At 43.2% G+C, this 19,885-nt stretch overlaps 1 pseudogene; it reads left to right on the top strand.

Moving 5' to 3' along the window:
• Positions 1 to 15,307, top strand: part of LOC141047308 (uncharacterized) — a 442,763-nt pseudogene extending 427,456 nt beyond the window's left edge.
• The last annotated feature ends 4,578 nt before the right edge of the window (positions 15,308 to 19,885 follow it).

Raw genomic sequence — 19,885 nt, 5'->3', positions numbered from 1 at the left:
CTGTTTCACTCTGCCGGAGAAGAGAGATGTGGTCAGCAGAGCCAGGGAGCTGGGGCGGGAGGTATGTGGGAGAGGAGAGATGTGGTCAGCAGAGCCAGGGAGCTGGGGCAGGAGGTATGTGTGAGAGGAGAGATGTGGTCAGCAGAGCCAGGGAGCTGGGGCAGGAGGTATGTGGGAGAGGAGAGATGTGGTCAGCAGAGCCAGGGAGCTGGGGCGGGAGGTATGTGGGAGAAGAGAGATGTGGTCAGCAGAGCCAGGGAGCTGGGGCGGGAGGTATGTGGGAGAAGAGAGATGTGGTCAGCAGAGCCAGGGAGCTGGGGCAGGAGGTATGTGTGAGAGGAGAGATGTGGTCAGCAGAGCCAGGGAGCTGGGGCAGGAGGTATGTGGGAGAGGAGAGATGTGGTCAGCAGAGCCAGGGAGCTGGGGCAGGAGGTATGTGGGAGAGGAGAGATGTGGTCAGCAGAGCCAGGGAGCTGGGGCAGGAGGTATGTGGGAGAGGAGAGATGTGGTCAGCAGAGCCAGGGAGCTGGGGTAAGAGGTATGTGGGAGAGGAGAGATGTGGTCAGCAGAGCCAGGGAGCTGGGGCAGGAGGTATGTGGGAGAGGAGAGATGTGGTCAGCAGAGCCAGGGAGCTGGGGCAGGAGGTATGTGGGAGAGGAGAGATGTGGTCAGCAGAGCCAGGGAGCTGGGGCAGGAGGTATGTGGGAGAGGAGAGATGTGGTCAGCAGAGCCAGGGAGCTGGGGCAGGAGGTATGTGGGAGAGGAGAGATGTGGTCAGCAGAGCCAGGGAGCTGGGGCAGGAGGTATGTGGGAGAGGAGAGATGTGGTCAGCAGAGCCAGGGAGCTGGGGCAGGAGGTATGTGGGAGAGGAGAGATGTGGTCAGCAGAGCCAGGGAGCTGGGGCAGGAGGTATGTGGGAGAGGAGAGATGTGGTCAGCAGAGCCAGGGAGCTGGGGCAGGAGGTATGTGGGAGAGGAGAGATGTGGTCAGCAGAGCCAGGGAGCTGGGGCAGGAGGTATGTGGGAGAGGAGAGATGTGGTCAGCAGAGCCAGGGAGCTGGGGCAGGAGGTATGTGGGAGAGGAGAGATGTGGTCAGCAGAGCCAGGGAGCTGGGGCAGGAGGTATGTGGGAGAGGAGAGATGTGGTCAGCAGAGCCAGGGAGCTGGGGCAGGAGGTATGTGGGAGAGGAGAGATGTGGTCAGCAGAGCCAGGGAGCTGGGGCAGGAGGTATGTGGGAGAGGAGAGATGTGGTCAGCAGAGCCAGGGAGCTGGGGCAGGAGGTATGTGGGAGACGAGAGATGTGGTCAGCAGAGCCAGGGAGCTGGGGCAGGAGGTATGTGGGAGACGAGAGATGTGGTCAGCAGAGCCAGGGAGCTGGGGCAGGAGGTATGTGGGAGAGGAGAGATGTGGTCAGCAGAGCCAGGGAGCTGGGGCAGGAGGTATGTGGGAGAGGAGAGATGTGGTCAGCAGAGCCAGGGAGCTGGGGCAGGAGGTATGTGACGGGCTTCATCTTATCTGCTTTCTGCAGAGGCTCTATCTGCACTGTGAGATTTATTGCACCATCTAACACTTAGGGTACCGTCACACTTAGCGATGCACCAGCGATCCCGACAACGACCCGGTCAGGATCGCTGGTACATCGCTAAGTGGTCGCTAGTGAGCTTCCGAACAGGCAGATCTCACCAGTGACATAGCAGCGGTCGGCGGTCATTCCTTACCTGTCAGATGCAGCGATGAAGACGTCCTCCCGCCCGCTTCGCTCGTCGTCACTGATGAGAAACGGCCCAGGACGTTCTCGTGCGATCGGCGATAACCAGCGGTGGAGCGGTCGGAGGTAAGTATCACACATAGTGATATCGCTAGCAATATCGCTACTGCGTCACAAAATCGGTGACGCTTAAGCGACATCGCTAGCGATCTCGCTTAGTGTGACAGACCCTTTACATACAGATAGGGTCACTCTGTCAGTGGGGTAATTGGCTTCAGCGTCACCTGATCTGTATGTAAACTCAAGCTGCAGCAATAATTCACAGTGATCCTCAGAGACTGCAGTGTGTGACCCTGAGCTTGGCTCCAGGACGTCCTGCAATGTTCAGTATATCTATACATTATAATGTGAGGTCCTGCAGCCTGATCAGTGCTTGGTGCATGTAACACTGTATATATGCACATTGTATAGTACATAACACCCAGTACACAGATTAGTATACGGCTCATATAGAACAGACCTGGGCAAAATATGGAAATCGAACCGGGCTATCTGTGATAGCCGAACGCCCGAAAACATTGGTCCGCAGGTCGCACAATATGGCCGACCTGCATCCAGATATCACCGTCATCTGCATCTTCAGGATATCCATAGCAGTGAATATAATGGTGGAGGACCAGGGTGGATTTGATTTAAATCTAACTGATTTAAATCACTAGTCAGTAAGGCTTGATTTAAATCAGTGATTTAAATCAAAGTTTCTACCTAAACTAGTTCTTGCTACTTTAACATGCAAGTAGATGAAGATTTTTAGAATCACTTTTTATATTACTTTTTTCTCCCCAGTTTAATGGGTTAATCATTCATATTTGGACACCACTGTTCTGTTGTACTTAGGAAGGAGAAAAATAATCCTGACCTTAATAACAATTTAAATAGATTTATTCAACTGAAACAATAACAACATTACAGCATAAGTTATTTGCTTAAACAAACATCCATGTTTGTTAACTAATTTGGCTAAACAAAATATATATATATTTTAAGAAACTTAGACTGTCAGCCCAGCCGACACATGAAAAACTTAAATACTACTGTCCCTGCTGTCCTCTGTAGCTCACTTGTCGTCATCTTCATCATCATCATCTTCTTCTTTGTTCCTATTCATAATCTGGAAAAGAAAAACAAGCTTTCCTGCTTTACTGGGTCCCAACCGATTTCTCAATTTAGAATGAATGAGTCCAAAGGAAGAGAATATTCTTTCAACGCCTGCAGAAGAAGCTACTGCTGTTAAAAGTGAAATCATTACTTGAACAGTCTCTAAATCCAAGCGCTTAAGTGACTTCCACCAGTTTACTGGTGTGACCTTCCTTAAAATATCTTCAGCAAACATATATTTCTTGAATGGTTCCCCCTTAGCTCTGAAGTTTATTATAGTTGGCATTAAAGATGGATGATTGCTGGATACCCATGTCATAGCTAACTCCTCTTCCTCAGCACTTAGGTTTTGACCCTGATATTGGATATTGACAATATTTGCCAAAAAATGAGCTGGAGTCAGTGCTTGTCCCATTCGTTTGTTTACTGCTTGTAATTTAATTCTGTCCATGTGTAGTTCTGTTTTTAAGTGTTCACTCAGTTCCTTCCAAATTTCAACAGCATCCGCAATAAAACAGCTATTTTTCTGTATTTTGTTTAAAGCTTGAGAGATGGGTTTCAGGAAGCTCAGCATATGTTCAACATTTCTCTTAAGCCCAATGTTGAGGATTTTGGCCGTGACAGTGCCATCTATTTTATCTCGATTTTCTTCACAAAGTGTCATCAGAATAGGCCAGTTTTTGATATACTGCTCAAAACAGTCCACCACAGAGTTCCATCTAACATCTTGTGGGAGCGTTAGCTTGGTTCCACCCATCCTTTTCAGAGCTGCTGCAGCAAAATGATTATTACGGAAGTATTTAGCAATTTCAACAACATTAGCCTTTATTTCTGGAACACTTAAGTCTTTGGCTAAGAGGTGCAGCAAATGAGCACTGCAACCATATGTTATTAGCAGCTTTGTATTCCCTCCCTGCTCTTCTAAATCTCTTCTCATCTTGGATACGTTTGCAGCATTGTCAGTGACCAAACTGCGTACTAGACATTTGAATTTTTGTTCACATGTCGTTATAGCTTTTACTGCCACTTCTTGTAAGTATTCTGCTGTGTGTGCATTTCCTGAAGTATCAGTTGTTTGTGCAAGGAAGACTTTACCTTCTTCTGTTGTTATACAAGCACATACAATAGGATCATTGTGGACATTACTCCACCCATCAATACTTAGGTTAACAATTTTACCCTCTAGAGCTGTTGCACATTGCTCCATTTCTCTGTCATACACTTGATCCAGCAGTTTCCCTGCAACATCAGCTCTGCTGGGTGGACTGTATCCTGGTCTCAGTGACTGAACCATATTAATGAAATGTGGGTTCTCAGTCAGACAGAAAGAAGAGTTCGTTGCATAAATAAACTGGGCAATTTTTTCATCAATCAACTCTTTTTCTAATCTGCTAGTTCTTATCACAAACCTATCTATGGTGGTTCCAGGAGGTAAAGGTTTTTTCTTCCTTTTGGGTGATGGTGATATGTGGCTGTGGGTGTCTGATGATGATGCTGCTGCTGCTAATGAAGCACTATCCTGGATGGATAACTCTGAAACTGTAGAACAGGATGATGGTGATCTTGGAGGTGGATAGTTTCCAGAATCCATGAATTCCCCTAAACAAAAAAGTCAATGCTGTTATTTTATTGTTTATACAATTTCTGCTTATTGTACACAACACATCACTGCCCCTGCCCCAAAAGGAATATTTGTTTTTCTTCATAACTGTACCAAATGACAGTAACATGCAGTAATAATAAGAAATATAATTTTTCTCACACATGACAGTTCAGTCTTTAGAAATAGGATTCAATAAAAATGTTTACCAACCTGAAGATCCTGCCTGTTCAGAAGTGTTTCTTTGGTCATCTTCATCACCGCACTTCTCATGATGTTGCCTCATTCGCGCCACCAGGCCTTGCATCTCTTTGTTGCATCGTTTGCATTTTGTACGCATGCCTGCCTTACCGATAGGCGAAGGAGCTTCATTAAAATATTCCCAAACTGGGTCTCTTTTACGGCCTGCTGCCATTATAAGGAAAGAATGTAATAAACCTCAAATCGTACACACAAACAGATCCAGACTTGTCTGTCTGTGGCTATGCTGCAGTATTGTGCTCAAAGTTTCACTTTCATTTTCTTGTCTGCTTGCCCTTCCTCCTCCTCACACTTAGATTCACATTCTTCTTGTGTTGTGCAGATCTATTCCACTCCAAACAATCAGAAACATATTGTCTAACTTCTTGGACTTGGCACTGAAGGGGTTGATTCTGTATTCATAGGTTTGTAGAACAATAGGATTAAGGTCTTTTTCTCAACTCTGTTCATGTTGTAACATTTTTGCCGTGAAGAAGAGGCTGGGACCTCTGCGGAGTCAAATTCAGTTTTGAGAACTGCGTAAGTAAAGCGAGCGTCTGTGATAATATAGGAGAGAAACTGCCCACTAATCCTACAGAAACCTCTGGAAGAGCATGGCATTGTGAATGTTACACATATACAGCCTTTATTCTACGGAGTTAAACAACTCAGCTTTATCTCATGATGGAAGAACCTTTGGATGGTAAAATATTTTCCTCAAAAAGCAGTTTATTGAAAAAAATCCGATTTAAATCAAAAAAATCCGGTTTTTTTTTTGTTTTGTTTTTTTTTTTTAAAAACATTGATTTTTATCCACCCTGTGGAGGACAGAACCACTGACTCCTTCAACCAGTTACAGCCTGTGTGACTGAGACAGCAGATGCAATGATGACACTACATTACTTCTGCTGTGCGGAGAATCAGTGCACACAGCAAAAACTGGAGCGCCGGGGAATGGGAGCGAGGTGAGTATGTGTGTTTTTTTTTTTTTTTTTTTGTGTGTGTGTGTGTGTATGATTTGTTCCTGTATATAGAGGATATATGATGACTCATACTGTACATAGGGGGCTATGTGGAAAATCGGGCTGTATATTCTGAGCCTCTGTGAGGGCTCCTGCTGTACATAGGGGGCTCTTCTGTCAGGGCTCCTGCTGTATATAGGGCGCTTTTCTGTGAGGGCTCCTGCTGTATATAAGGCGCTTTTCTGTGAGGGCTCCTGCTGTATATAGGGCGCTCTTCTGTGAGGGCTCCTGCTGTATATAGGGGGCTCTTCTGTGAGGGCTCCTTCTGTATATAGGGGGCTCTTCTTTGAGGGCTCCTGCTGTATATAGGGGGCTCTTCTGTGAGGGCTCCTTCTGTATATAGGGGGCTCTTCTTTGAGGGCTCCTGCTGTATATAGGGGGCTCTTCTGTGAGGGCTCATGCTGTATATAGGGCGCTCTTCTGTGGGGCTCCTTCTGTAAACAGGGGGCTCTTCTGTGAAGGCTCCTGCTGTATATAGGGGGCTCTTCTGTGAAGGCTCCTGCTGTATATAGGGGGCTCTTCTGTGAAGGCTCCTTCTGTATATAGGGGGCTCTTCTGTGAGGGCTCCTTCTGTATATAGGGCGCTCTTCTGTGAGGGCTCCTGCTGTATATAGGGGGCTCTTCTGTGAAGGCTCCTGCTGTATATAGGGGGCTCTTCTGTGAGGGCTCCTGCTGTATATAGGGCGCTCTTCTGTGGGGCTCCTTCTGTAAATAGGGTGCTCTTCTGTGAAGGCTCCTGCTGTATATAGGGTGCTCTTCTGTGAAGGCTCCTGCTGTATATAGGGTGCTCTTCTGTGAAGGCTCCTGCTGTATATAGGGGGCTCTTCTGTGAAGGCTCCTGCTGTATATAGGGGGCTCTTCTGTGAAGGCTCCTGCTGTATATAGGGGGCTCTTCTGTGAGGGCTCCTTCTGTATATAGGGTGCTCTTCTGTGAGGGCTCCTTCTGTATATAGGGGGCTCTTCTGTGAGGGCTCCTTTTGTATATAGGTCGCTGTTACGTGCTACAGTACCACTCAGCACCCAGAATATGTTGTGCCGTTATATGTATGTATAATAGGTTCTATGTAAGATGCATGTGCCTAATGCATCAGCCCACAGGCTGCGCCCCTGGGCAGAGGGGACACGATATTCTCCTTTTGTCTGCCCTCCCCCCACCTTTGTAATTCCCACAGTAAATATCGGCAGGCTCCGGCCACCTGCGGCTTTTGTAATGTATGTCTGGCCTGCCGCTTTTCTATTGGCCTGCCCTCTGTATCTGTGTGATATATTCAGTGTCCTGTGAGTAAAGTGTTGTCAGACTGGAAATACATGGAGAAGCAGTGATCTTTTATATGCGCCCATGTAACCAAGGAATTCCAGCCAACGCAGAGCGGACCTCCGAAAACACTGGGTGGTACTGAAAGAGGTACTCCAGCTTGGTAGACCCCGTTACAGGCGCTCTTCTGTGAGGGCTCCTTCTGTATATAGGGCGCTCTTCTGTGAGTCCTCCTATTGTATATATTGAGGCTCTGTGAGTGCTACTGCTGTATATAGGTGACTCTGTGAGAGCTCACAGTGTATATTAGGCCATGTGAGAGCTCATGCTGTATATAGGAGGCTATGCGGGGGGGGCAAATATTGTTTATCAGGAGAGCTGTGTGGGGGCTTTCCTTGTAGTACGTCTTTTACATGATACTGTTGTATGGAATAGTGCAGTCTTCTATACTATTCCATACTTTTATTTGTAGTATACTATCAGATACCAGACCTATAATGGAATATAATATTTACATGGTTGGGCTCTGCCGATTCCCGCAGTAATCGCATAACCACAAGGAGGCGTTTTGCACACTTGCTGTTATGTGCTAACTAGAGAGTCAGCCGCGTCTGCAGTATTCTAGTCACTGACGTAATGGACACTAGTTGTCTTAACCAGGGCGGTGATAATGAGGGCAATCTGATCTATTGCTTGGAGCCAGATTGCTCTCATCATAAGCAGTAGGCTGGGCAGTTAGGGGGCCCAGACCCATTTATTGCAAAGGGGCCCAAAGCTGTCAGTGTCTGCCACTGGTCTGTTTAGTCATTTTAGCTTAATAGTATCAGCTCTAATCCAATGGTGAGATAGATAAAATGTTATATTTAGGGGGTTTTTTTTGTAGAGGAAACATGTATTGCACTCACAATACAGCACCCCTTTCTTTGCCCCCACACAGTATAATGTTCCCGCAGTATAGATATCCTCCATACACATTATAATACAAGATGCCTCATACAATATGCCACCACTCAAACCACTAGATAAGAAATGCTCACTTATCATCATTCTTGATGCCTTACAGCCCCTTTCTTGGTTCCCACATATAGAATTATGTTCCCACAGTACCTCTATCCCCAAATTTATTTTTGGGTGTTTTCAAATAATATATGGAAGTCTTCGGAAAAATACTAAAAAACCCATCATATCCAGAAAAAAAAACATGTTACTTGGAGACATTGGCTTCAGTAACTCCTGTGTTGATGTTCTTACAAACAAAAAAGCTTTTGTAAAAGCCTCCAACTTCTGTGTGTGATTCAGACATGAGATCTAACGTGATAGAAGATTACAGTGCGGGGAAGACGGGAAACCTTCATATAGACTGCCGGTGGTGATGGAGTCACTGACGGACTCTGGCCAAATATGTTCCTAGAGCCGTAGTAGAAGATGAAGATGTCGTCCTCCTCATGAAGTACCGTATATACTCGAGTGTAAGCCGAGATTTTCAGCCCTTTTTTTAAGGCTGAAAGTCCCCCTCTTGGCTTATACTCGAGTCATAGACACCAGGGAATCGATGGGAGAGCAGGGGTGTCAGATCATACTTGCCCCCCTCCTGGTGCAGTCTCTGCAGCCCCTGCTTCTCCCAAGGTCTCTGGCACCTGTGTTCAGCGATCACGTGATACTTCTCATTAAAGCCATGAATATGCACATATTCATGACTTTAATGAGCGGTACCACGTGACCACTGAAGGAAGGAAGAGCTGCCGGATACCGTGGGAGAAGCAGGGGCTGCAGAGACCTCGCCAGGAGGGGGTAAGTGTATGTGATATTCAGCTGTACCCATTCCACCGCCTCTCTGGCTGTGACGTTCAGGTCAGAGGGCGTGATGATGTGGTTAGTGCGTGAACTCTGCCTGAACAGTAAAATGACAGAGGACCTGGAAGACAGAGCGGCGCGCGGCGGTGGAACGGGGACAGGTGAATATCTGAGGTGTCGGGTCCCTGAGCCAGTGGCAACACTGGCACCTGGCCATCATAGCGCGCCGGTGTCCCCACCTGGATATTCAAGAACATTTCCTACTGATGTCTCAATTAATTTTACTTTTATTGGTGTCTATTTTTATTTTTGAAATTTACCAGTAGCTGCTACATTTTCCACCCTAGGCTTATACTCGAGTCAATAAGTTTTCCGAGTTTTTTGTGGCAAAATTAGGGGAGGGCGGGTGTCGGCTTATACTTGAGTATATATGGTAGCTATTTCTCATGTCACGTGTAATGAATATCTCCTGCAGTTTTGCTAATGCCAATTCCAGTGTCAGGAAATGAGATGAGAATTGGCGTTATGGAAGATGAGTGTATGAGGAATGTATTCAGCTGCCGACTCCAAACCACTAGATAAGAAATGGTCACTTATCCTCATTCTTGATGCCTTACAGCCCCTTTCAAGAAACTGCTTGTTGTCTGTGGCCTAAATATGTAGGTCTTATTAGTTATTTATTAGAAGAAAACTAAATACTGTAAAATTATAAATCTCCTCATATGTTTCCTTTATTATCTCCAGTAATTGTATTATTACACAAGACTTTTATGATGTTACATCGGCTCATCTTCTTCTCATTCAGGTCTCTACAATATCTGATCCTCTCAGTGGAGATCTTCTGAATTAGAGAATTTTCCTGATTTACCCATCACAGATGGATATGGACAGAGACAAGATGGCGGAGAGGCTATTACACCTCACCCTAGAGATCCTCTTCCGGCTTACTGGAGAGGTGAGAGATTCTGATGACGTCACATCACATCATTCTTATCTATGGGAATAACAGATGGACAGAACTGGAGAGGTGAGGACTCTGGAAATGTCTGTAGTGAGATTTATTAATGTGTCTCTCCATTACCAGGATTACACAGTAGTGACGAAGACCTCTAGTGAGCGCTGTCAGGACCCTGTGTCTGAGGGAGGGGGAAGACCCCTGAACCCAATCACGGAGCCTCCACCTCACCCCTTGATACATGAAGACATCAATGACCAGAAGATCCTAGAACTCACCTACAAGATGATTAAGCTGCTGACTGGAGAGGTGACACTGCTGGGAATGCTGGGACATTATACAGTAATGCTGTGAAGGGATCGGGGGGATGACGGTATCATTGTATGTGTCAGGTTCCTATAAGGTGTCAGGATGTCTCCGTCTATTTCTCCATGGAGGAGTGAGAGTATTTAGAAGAACACAAAGATGTATACAAGAATGTCATGGTGGAGGTTCCCCAGCCCCTCACATCACCAGGTAATACGAGGACTGAATACACACGGCCTATAATTATCTCTATGTAAAGAATGAATTCAGTCCCTGTATGTGTTTTCTCCAGATCTATCCAGTAAGAGGACAACACCAGAGAGATGTCCCCGTCCTCTTCTTCCACAGGACTGTAAACAAGAAGATCTCAATGTTCCTCAGGATCATCAGGTAGATGGAGAGAAGGTGTCATGAGATCTCCCCTATGATGTGTAGATGGCTGTGAAGGTCTTGTGCTCAGTCTTGTTTTATCCACCAGTATTATATGTTTTATACTTGTGTGATGAGAACGGTGGAGATGGCAGGATTAGAGCTGATCATAGATGTGACTTCTCCATCTGTCTGTGACTTTTACAATATTTCTTTCAGGGTGAAGATGTGACCTATATTAATACTACAGAAACATGTGTGAGGTGTGATGAGCAGTGTAAAGAGGAGATTCCTACATATGACTACCCAGGTGAGTAGTAACCACTAAATGCAGAGAAGTCACAGATTCTCCTCAATCACCGGTTGTGGCTGATTTACTGGTGGTGTACTTTGGCCATATCATAATTGTGTGATCACCATTTTTCTGCTAGAACATAACATGCTACTCCATTTGAAAATGTTCAACTTACTTTATAAAATTGTGAAAGCCCTTTTCTGTAGAAGTTACAACCTGGAGGATCCACCTACCCCCTGGGATTAGAAGACACTGACTCTTACCTGCCCAGATCTGAAAACTAAAAAAGCCAAATGACAGCGTAGAATGTGCTGACAATTTGAGAAAATCACTTGAAGAAAAATATTATGATGGGCCTCTAAGAGAAAGTGGAGGGTAATGATGCTGTTGGCTTCCTAGAATCCTGACATCTCATTGGATGAATCTCCCTTCTCTCCCTTCTGTGCTGCTGAATGTGCTCATATGGTCCCTACAAGACCAGGTCCAGTCTTTCTGGCCAAACTTTGCTTTTATGATTGACAACCTTGAATAGTCAGTTTGGGTCAAGTGTGAATTTCTGTACAATAGCAGAGTTTCCCTTTATCCTGACTCTTCAATTTCTTGTAAAACCAACTACCGTAACTTCAAACAGGATTGTAAACTGCATAAACCCATTACACCTGTGCCATGATATATCTCTAAGCTGTGTGTGGCTGATGGCTGTAATATACATTTATTCCCGCCTGCAGGAGATGTGTTGGCATGGCTCGAGCCCTGGTTTCATGAATTCACTCCATGTCATAAATTACATTCTGTTTTCAATCCTAAGGAATTCAGATTACTGCACAATCTCTCCTGAAATGGGGAGCACTAATACTTTCTCTACTCTTCTGGTCAGGACTAGAGTTGAGCGAAACTGGTCGGTCAGATTCAAAAGTCGCCGACTTATGGTAAAGTTGGGTTTCGCCCACCGAAACCCGACCACAGCGTGAAGTCGGCCATGCGGTCGGCAAAACGAGCGCCAAAGTCGGATTTCCCAGAATGCTTGCACGTGACTTTTTTCAGCCACTGAGCAAGGACGTACACTGTGGGCAACGAGATGACATGTGCAGCGTCTGGAGAGAGAGAGAGATTTTGCGCACTTTAAAAAAAAAAAAAAAAACGGTCCGGCATGTAGGTGTGTTTCCTGTCCTCCACTCCCTGCCGACTTTGCTCCCCATTGACTTGCATTGGGTTTTGTGTTTCAGTCGGACCTTCGACTTTTCACGATAGTCACCCGATTTCGTTTGACTCGACTTTTGAGAAAGTCGGGTTTCATGAAACCCGACTCGCTCAACCCTAAAAAAGACAGTCGCTCATCTCTAGTCAGGACTTATAGTAGCTCCAGTGGTGCACCATAAATGATTTAAAGTCCAGTTTAGTGTTGCAGTTCTCCCCCAAAACATTACTCAAAGGATAATAGAAAACAGATGAAATTATTTTCCATTCTCTCTTGAGTCCAATAATATCCTATGTACACTACTGTCTGGGCACATGGCAGTGTTCAGGAGGGAAGGAGCACCATATAGCTATTTGAATGCGTCTCCAGCTGGAATAGTTTGCAGACACAATGTATTGGGGGCACTGTTCATGGTCACCTGGCAGCTTTAAAGATGTCCACCATGAACAGACTTGGCACTATCTACTCCATTTTCCTGATTATCTTGCTCATCATCCTTTAACCATTCTTCTTGGATCCAGACTTACACAGAGACCCCTAGGCTTGGGCCACTTTGACCCAGGAGGACAGAGAAAATATAAAATCAGAACATGCAAGAGTAGTCAGCGAACATTTCTGGATCACAACACGAAACAAATACACAAGCCAGGAGTTAAGCATAGAGGACTGAACCAGAGGAGCACATGGCTGTATCTGGCAGCTTTCAACAAAATGCTTTGAGCTTTAGTAGTGTGGTGCTCTCTAATTAGCTTAAGTAGGAGGCAGATTACTTCAGCTGGACAGCACCCACATCCATAATGCCTGACTGGATTGTACTATAATTTTAGTGACTGGATAGCACCTGTGCCGCCCATGTCTCCTGTTTCAAATGTCAATTCCATTACCAGCGCTGCTTGCAGAATGAATAAGGCAGCGCTTGGTAGCAGAAGCGGATGTCACAGGAGCAGATCTCAGAGGAGATGGGACACACCATTACCCCTAATATGCTAAAATGGCAGAAAACTGGAGCAGTGGAAACCCCCATAATGTGACTCCATTTTGGAATTATTAACCTACTGTGAGTTAAAGTATAGGAGTATTAACTATTTTGACTCCATTGCTACTTTCCAGAAATTAGCACACAGTGGATGTAGGAGAGTGAAAATTTAACATTTGCCGTTTTATTACCCAACACACAGTGCCCAGATTGTGCTCCAGGAGACACAAATACTACAAATTAAGTGGATTCTTCTCACTATGGTAATGCCACATACATGGATGCTAAATGTAGTTTGGGCACACTGCAAGGCTCAGAACCGAGGGGGGAGATGTGACATTAGGAGAGCGGATATTGCTGGATTGGTTTATGGAAGCCATGTTGCCTTTGAGACAATAATAATGTGGACACCTCTGTCTTTCCTTTGTCAGATGATGTGTTTTTGTGGGGTGAGTTGAAGTTTTTATTGGTATCGTTTTCGCCTACATAACACTGATGGCTTTTTATTCCATATTTTGGAGGCAGAATAAACAGTTGAACACCACGCTCTGCTGGTTAAGTAGGAATGTTAAAAAATATAAATTTCAAGGATTTCTTGTATTCAAAAATATATATATTTTTTTTTTTGGCAGATGACTGTACCAGAAGATCCGGGGGACAACGGACATATTCACTTTTTAGATCAGATGATCTTGAAATCCCACAGGATACAAATGAAGTGAATGCCATTACTCCATATATACCATCATCCCTTTACAGCAACGATATGTTATCTGATGCTTTGAAACAGGTCCTGTCTTCTGGTTCATTGTCAACTGCTAAGGAAAATCAAAGTAACAATATAAGTATAAAAGAAGAACTGCTCCTAAAGGAAAGAAGCCATTTTCACGTTCAGAATATGGAAATAGCTTTCCCCTCAAAGTCTTTTCTTCAACATCAAAACATTCACACAGCAGAGAATATTTTTTCTTGTTCCAAGTGTGGGAAATGTTTTAACCAGAAATCAAAGCTTATTAGACACCAGAGAAGTCACACAGAGGAGAAACCATTTTCCTGTTCAGAATGTGGGAAATGTTGTAAGCAGAAATCACACCTTGTTAGTCACCAGAGAATTCACACAGGGGAGAAGCCATTTTCCTGTTCAGAATGTGGGAAATGTTGTAAGCAGAAATCACACCTTGTTAATCACCAGAGAATTCACACAGGGGAGAAGCCATTTTCCTGTTCAGAATGTGGGAAATATTTTTCAACAAAATCAAGTCTTATCAAACATCAGAGAATTCATACAGGGGAGAAGCCATTTTCATGTTCAGAATGTGGGAAATGTTTTAACCAGAAATCTGTTTTAGTTAGTCACCAGCGAGTTCACACAGGGGAGAAGCCATTTTCCTGTTCAGGATGTGGGAAATATTTTTCAGAAAAATCAAGTCTTATCAAACATCAGAGAATTCATACAGGGGAGAAGCCATTTTCATGCTCAGAATGTGGGAAATGTTTTAACCAGAAATGGAATCTTGTTATGCATGAAAATATTCACTCAAGGGAGAAGCCTTTTTCATGTTCAGAATGTGGGAAACGTTTCAATAAAAATGAGCATCTTGTTAGTCACCAAAGAACCCACACAGAGGAGCAGCCTTTTCTTGTTCTGAATGTGAAAAATGTTTTGCAGAGAAATCAAAACTTATCGTGCACCAGAGAACCCACACAGGAGAGAAACCTTTTTCATGTCTAGAATGTGGAAAATGTTTTTCGAGGAAATCATCCTTTCTAATTCACCAGATCAGTCACACAAGTGAGAAACATTTTTCATGTTCTTAATCTGGGAAATGTTTTACATGGAAATCAACTCTTAATAAACATCAGAGCAATCACATTGGGGAGAAGCCTTTTTCATGGTTAGAATGTTGGATTTGTTTTAACCAAAAATTGTATCTTCTTAAAGAGCTATCTTCTTAAGGGTTTGCTAATAAGTGAGTGTGTCTTATAGACTGGAGGCAGCTTCCTGTGACAGAGGAGAACAATAAGATAGGTGTCCGTCCTTTTTTACTGAGAGAACTGTGCTCTCCTCCAGCCCCACAATTATCTAAATGGTTGGTACGGAGCAGGAGAGGAAGATACCGGGACCTTCACAGAGGATGCATGTCCTGAGTGAGCAGTACCTTCCACCTGACTCGTTCAAGAACCGTTAAGATAATGTAACACTGTTTTTACATATTTTCAAAAGTTGTCAGTTTCAATCATGAAATGAGCCGTTTCCTAATGATTTTGACCTCCTGAATTCAAATCTCACAATAAGTTTTTTTTTAGTTGTCTCTTGTTTCTATGATATTAAAGTTTTCCTTTTCCAGCTACATTTAACTAATATATAAAACTTTCAGTACATTGAAAAATTATTATTTTTGCTAATAAAAAGGTTCAGAATTTTTTATTATGCCAATCTTCTTATTATTTAGTGGAGATTTGACCACAATTAATCAAAATGTAGTACAAAATTTTGTTCTCATTCAGTGACAACTATTTATGCTTGTTACTTGTATTCCTACATAGGATCATCCCTTACAATTGTCCAACAGTAATCTGCAAGCATTTATTGATTCCATTTTCCTTGATGTATTTTCTCTAAAGCCTCAATATCTTGGTGAAATCTCTCACCGTGCTTGTCGCTCTCTGCTCCACAGTTTGGTGAAAAAAAGTCTAGATGCAAATGTAAGAAATGAGCCTTCAAGGACATGTTACAGTCATGATCCTTATATGTTTTGAGATTTTCCAACAATTCTTCATAGTTATCTTCTATTGATTTCCCAAAAAATTAGTTAGATGCAAGCTCCACTAGATGGCAATAGAGTGGAGGAAGGAGTGCACACAGCAAGAGCAGACCAGCAGTGAGGCTACCACCAGGTAGCAGAGGAATAGTCAAACAAGCCGGGTGGATATTAGTCAGTAGCGCAGTACCAAAGAAATAAACAAGCACAAAGTCAGAAACAAGCCAAATGGGTTAATACCGGTCAGGTGCAGATATGCCAGAGACAAATTGCAAGTAAGGGTCCAAGCCAAGTTAAACACCAGGGAGTCAAAACACAAAAAGGGAACACAGTTGGGACGAGAAGAGAGGAATAAACAGACATGGGTACAATCAGCAAAAGCAGCAGGACAAATCAGGGCAAGCACAATCAGCTACACACGCCGTAGGCAGAAACTATAACTGACACCGCTAGCAGGATGCAGTGGAGAGAAATAGCTGGCCTGACGCCAGAACGAGGCTGAAAAAAGTTAACTCTTGACATGATCAGACCGGAAAAGAGAGACAGCATACAAAACCCGGCCTGGATCATGACACCATTAATGTGAATGCTACCCATTAATATTTTTCGTTGTACTGCAACAAACGGAGAAACTCCTCATCTTGAATAAGCTTACGATTCTGAACCAATAAAGACTCCTTTTATCTTTGCTTCACTCAACTTTGAAAATTTATTAATGAGGTATTTGAATGCTTTTACATTTTTATTTATTGTCTTTGCAAAGTTCTTCATTAGGCCAATGTCATATGCAATGTTGATACCAAAATATAGTGTGGATCAACAAGTGCTTGATACAGGATATTTTTACTTGTTTGTCTGAAGTGAATGTCGGAGAGGCTAGTCTCTTTTATTGCAGTGATATTCTCTTGCACGACAAATTCAGGATGTTATGGATTTAAGATCCTGTGGCAGAAACTAATTCTTCAAAAACACTCCCATAGGTTCAATAGTGAATGATTCACCATTTTTTCAACTTTAAAATTGACCACTTTGAAAATACTTCACCCACTCACTCACCCGGAGAAAAATGTTTTATATCTTCTTAAGGTTGAGGGTTTTTTGGAGGGGTTCCTCTTTTCTTTTGCTTTTGGGTATATTTTATATTGTTGACAATCTTGTAATATGCGATTAGCTATGTAAAGCGTAAATGCTCTGCCGATAGAATATTGCAAACGACATATACAGTGGGGAAAATAAGTATTTGATACACTGCCAATTTTGCAAGTTTTATCACATACAAAGAACGGAGAGGTCTGTAATTTTTATCGTAGGTACACTTCAACTGTGAGAGAAAGAATCGAAAAATAAAATCCAGACGATCACATTGTATGATTTTTACATTATTCCTTTGCATTTTATTGCATGAAATAAGTATGTGATACAATAGAAAGACAAAATTTAAAGTCAGGTGTTTCCTGTAGTTCTTGACCAATTTTGCACAACCTGCAGAAGGATTTTTGGCCCACTCCTCCATACAGTTCTTATCCAGATCTTTCAGATTTCGGAACTGCCGCTTGGAAACATTGAGTTTAAGCTCCCTTCAAAGATTTTCTATTGGGTTCAGGTGTGGCCACTTCAGGACCTTGAAATGCTTCTTACGGAGCCGCTCCTTAGTTGCTCTGGGTCATTGTCATGCTGAAAGACCCAGCCGTGACCTATCTTCAATGCCCTTACTGCGGGTAGGAGGTTGTTGGCCAAAATCTTGTGATACATGACCCCATTCATCCTCCCTTCAATACGTGTAGTTGTCCTATACTGTTTGCAGAAAAGCACCCGCAAAGTATGTTTCCCCCACCATGCTTCACGTTTGGGAAGGTGTTTTTGGGGTTGTACACATCCTTCTTCCTCCAAACACGGCAAGTGGAGTTGATACCAAAAAGTTCTATTTTTGGTCTCATATGACCTTATCCTATGCCTACTCTTGATAATCCAGATGATCATTGGCGAACTTCAAAAGGTTCTGAAAATGTCCTGGCGTGAGCAGGGGGACCTTGCATGCCCTGAAGGATTTAAATCCATGACAGCATAGTGTTTTACTAATGCTAATGTTTGAGACTGTGGTCTTAGCTCTCTTCAGGTCATTGACCACATCCTCCTGTGTAGTTCTGGGCTGATTCATGACCTTTCTCAGAATCATCCTTGCCTGATGAGTTGAGACCTTGCATGGAGGCACAGATGGAGGAAGATTGTGCCAACAGTTGTTACCTTCTCACGAAGCTGCTTGCCTATTGTCCTGTAGCCCATCACAGCCTTGTATAGGTCTACAGTTTTGTCCCTGGTGTCCTTAGACACCTGTTTGGTCTTGGTCATAGTGGAGAGATTGGAGTGTGATTGGTTGAGTGTTTAGACAGGTGTCTTTTATACAGATAACGAGCTCAAACAGGTGCAACTAATAACGTAATGAGTGCAGAGTAGGAGGGCTTCTTAAAGAAAAGATAAGTAGTCTGTGAGAGCCAGAATTCTTGTTGGTTGGTAGGTGATTAAATACATATTTCATGCAGTAAAATGCAATTTAGTTATTTAAAAATCATACAATGTGATTTTCTGTTTATTTATTTTTTTTAATTTTTAGATTCTGTCTCTCACAGTTCAAGTGTACCTGCAATAAAAATTACAGACCTTTCCATTCTTTGTAGGTGGGAAAATTTGCAAAATTAGCAGTGTATCAAATAATTGTCTTCCCCACTGTATCTACTTCATTAAATATAGCAGCATAAGTGAAAATAGCTGGAATATAAGGGGTCGCTCTTCTAGTGTTAAAACACAGGCAATCTTTAAAACCGAAAAACCTGCCTTGATTTGTCTGCAAGATACACATCTATGAAACATTGCTTACTAAATAACACGTGGTTACAGGCCGACTATCACTACACGCACTCTCCATACTCTCGGGGAGTTAGTATGTTAGTATATTCTATTGCACAAATTTGAGTGTCTAAAGTGAAAATAGATATAGAGGGTCAGTACGTTTGATTGTTCTGTAAGTTAGTTACTAAATCATAGAATTATAGAATGTCAAGAGTTGGAAGAGACCTTCAGGGTCATCGTGTCCAACCCCATGCTCAATGCAGGGTTCACTAAACCATCTCAGACAGATGCCTGTACAGCCTCTGAAGACTTCCATTGAAGGATAACCCAATACCTCTCATGTCAGCCTGTTCCACTCATTGATCACCCTCACTGTCAAAAAGTTTTCTACTAATATCTAATCTGTATCTTCTCCCTTTCAGTTTCATCCCATTACTTCTCGTGTTTCCATGTGCAAATAAGAATAAGTATGATCCCTTTACACTATGCCATCCCTTCAGATATTTGTAGACAGCTATTAAGTCTCCTATTAACCTTCAATTTTGCAAGCTAAACATTCCCACATCCTTTAACCACTCCTTGTAGGACATACTTTGCATTTCGCTTACCATCCTGGTAGCTCTTCTCTGAACTTGCTCCAAGTATTTTTCAAAGTCTTTTTTAAAATATGGTGCCCAGGACTGGACACTGTATTCCAGATAAGACCTTAACAAGGAGGAGTAGAGGGGGATAATTTCTTCACGTGGCGTAGACTCTGTGCTTCTCTTAATACATCCCAGAACTGTATTTTCCTTTTTTGCTGCACATTCTTGACTCATCTGCAGTCTGTGATCCATTAGTGTACCCAAGTCTTTTTCGCATGTGCTGTTGCTTAGTTCTAGTCGTCTCATTCTGTCGATGTCATTTTAATTTTTCATGCCCAGATGTAGAATCTTGCATTTCTCCTTGTTAAATACTTTTCCATTAGTCGCTGCTCATTGTTCAAGTTTATATAGATTCTTCTGAATCCTCTCTGTCTTCTCCAGTGTTAGCTATCCCTCCTAGCTTTGCATAGTCTACAATTGGATTAGATTACCTTCAGTTCCCTTATCCAGACCATTTATAAAAAATGTTGAACAAAACTGGGGCCAGGGCAGAGTCTTGTGGTACCACACTTGAAACACTCATCCAATTGGATGCACAACCATTTATTGCCACAATCACTGAGTCAGTTATGAATCCACCTAACCAAAACCTTGTCAATCCCATACTCTGTCATTTTTCCAATAAGGATAATATGAGATACTTTATAAAATGCTCTGCTGAAGTTGAGATATACTATATCTACCGCATTTCTCTGAACCACCCAGTCAGTGATTCCATCATAGAAGGAAATTAGATCAGTCTGGCATGACTTGTTT

This window comes from Dendrobates tinctorius, unplaced genomic scaffold (assembly GCF_039654945.1).
Source record: "Dendrobates tinctorius isolate UK_male_01 unplaced genomic scaffold, ASM3965494v1 ptg000126l, whole genome shotgun sequence".
NCBI classification, from domain to species: Eukaryota; Metazoa; Chordata; class Amphibia; order Anura; family Dendrobatidae; genus Dendrobates; species Dendrobates tinctorius.
The sequence above is the reverse complement of the archived record's forward strand: the minus strand, read 5'-3'. Positions and strand labels throughout refer to the sequence as shown.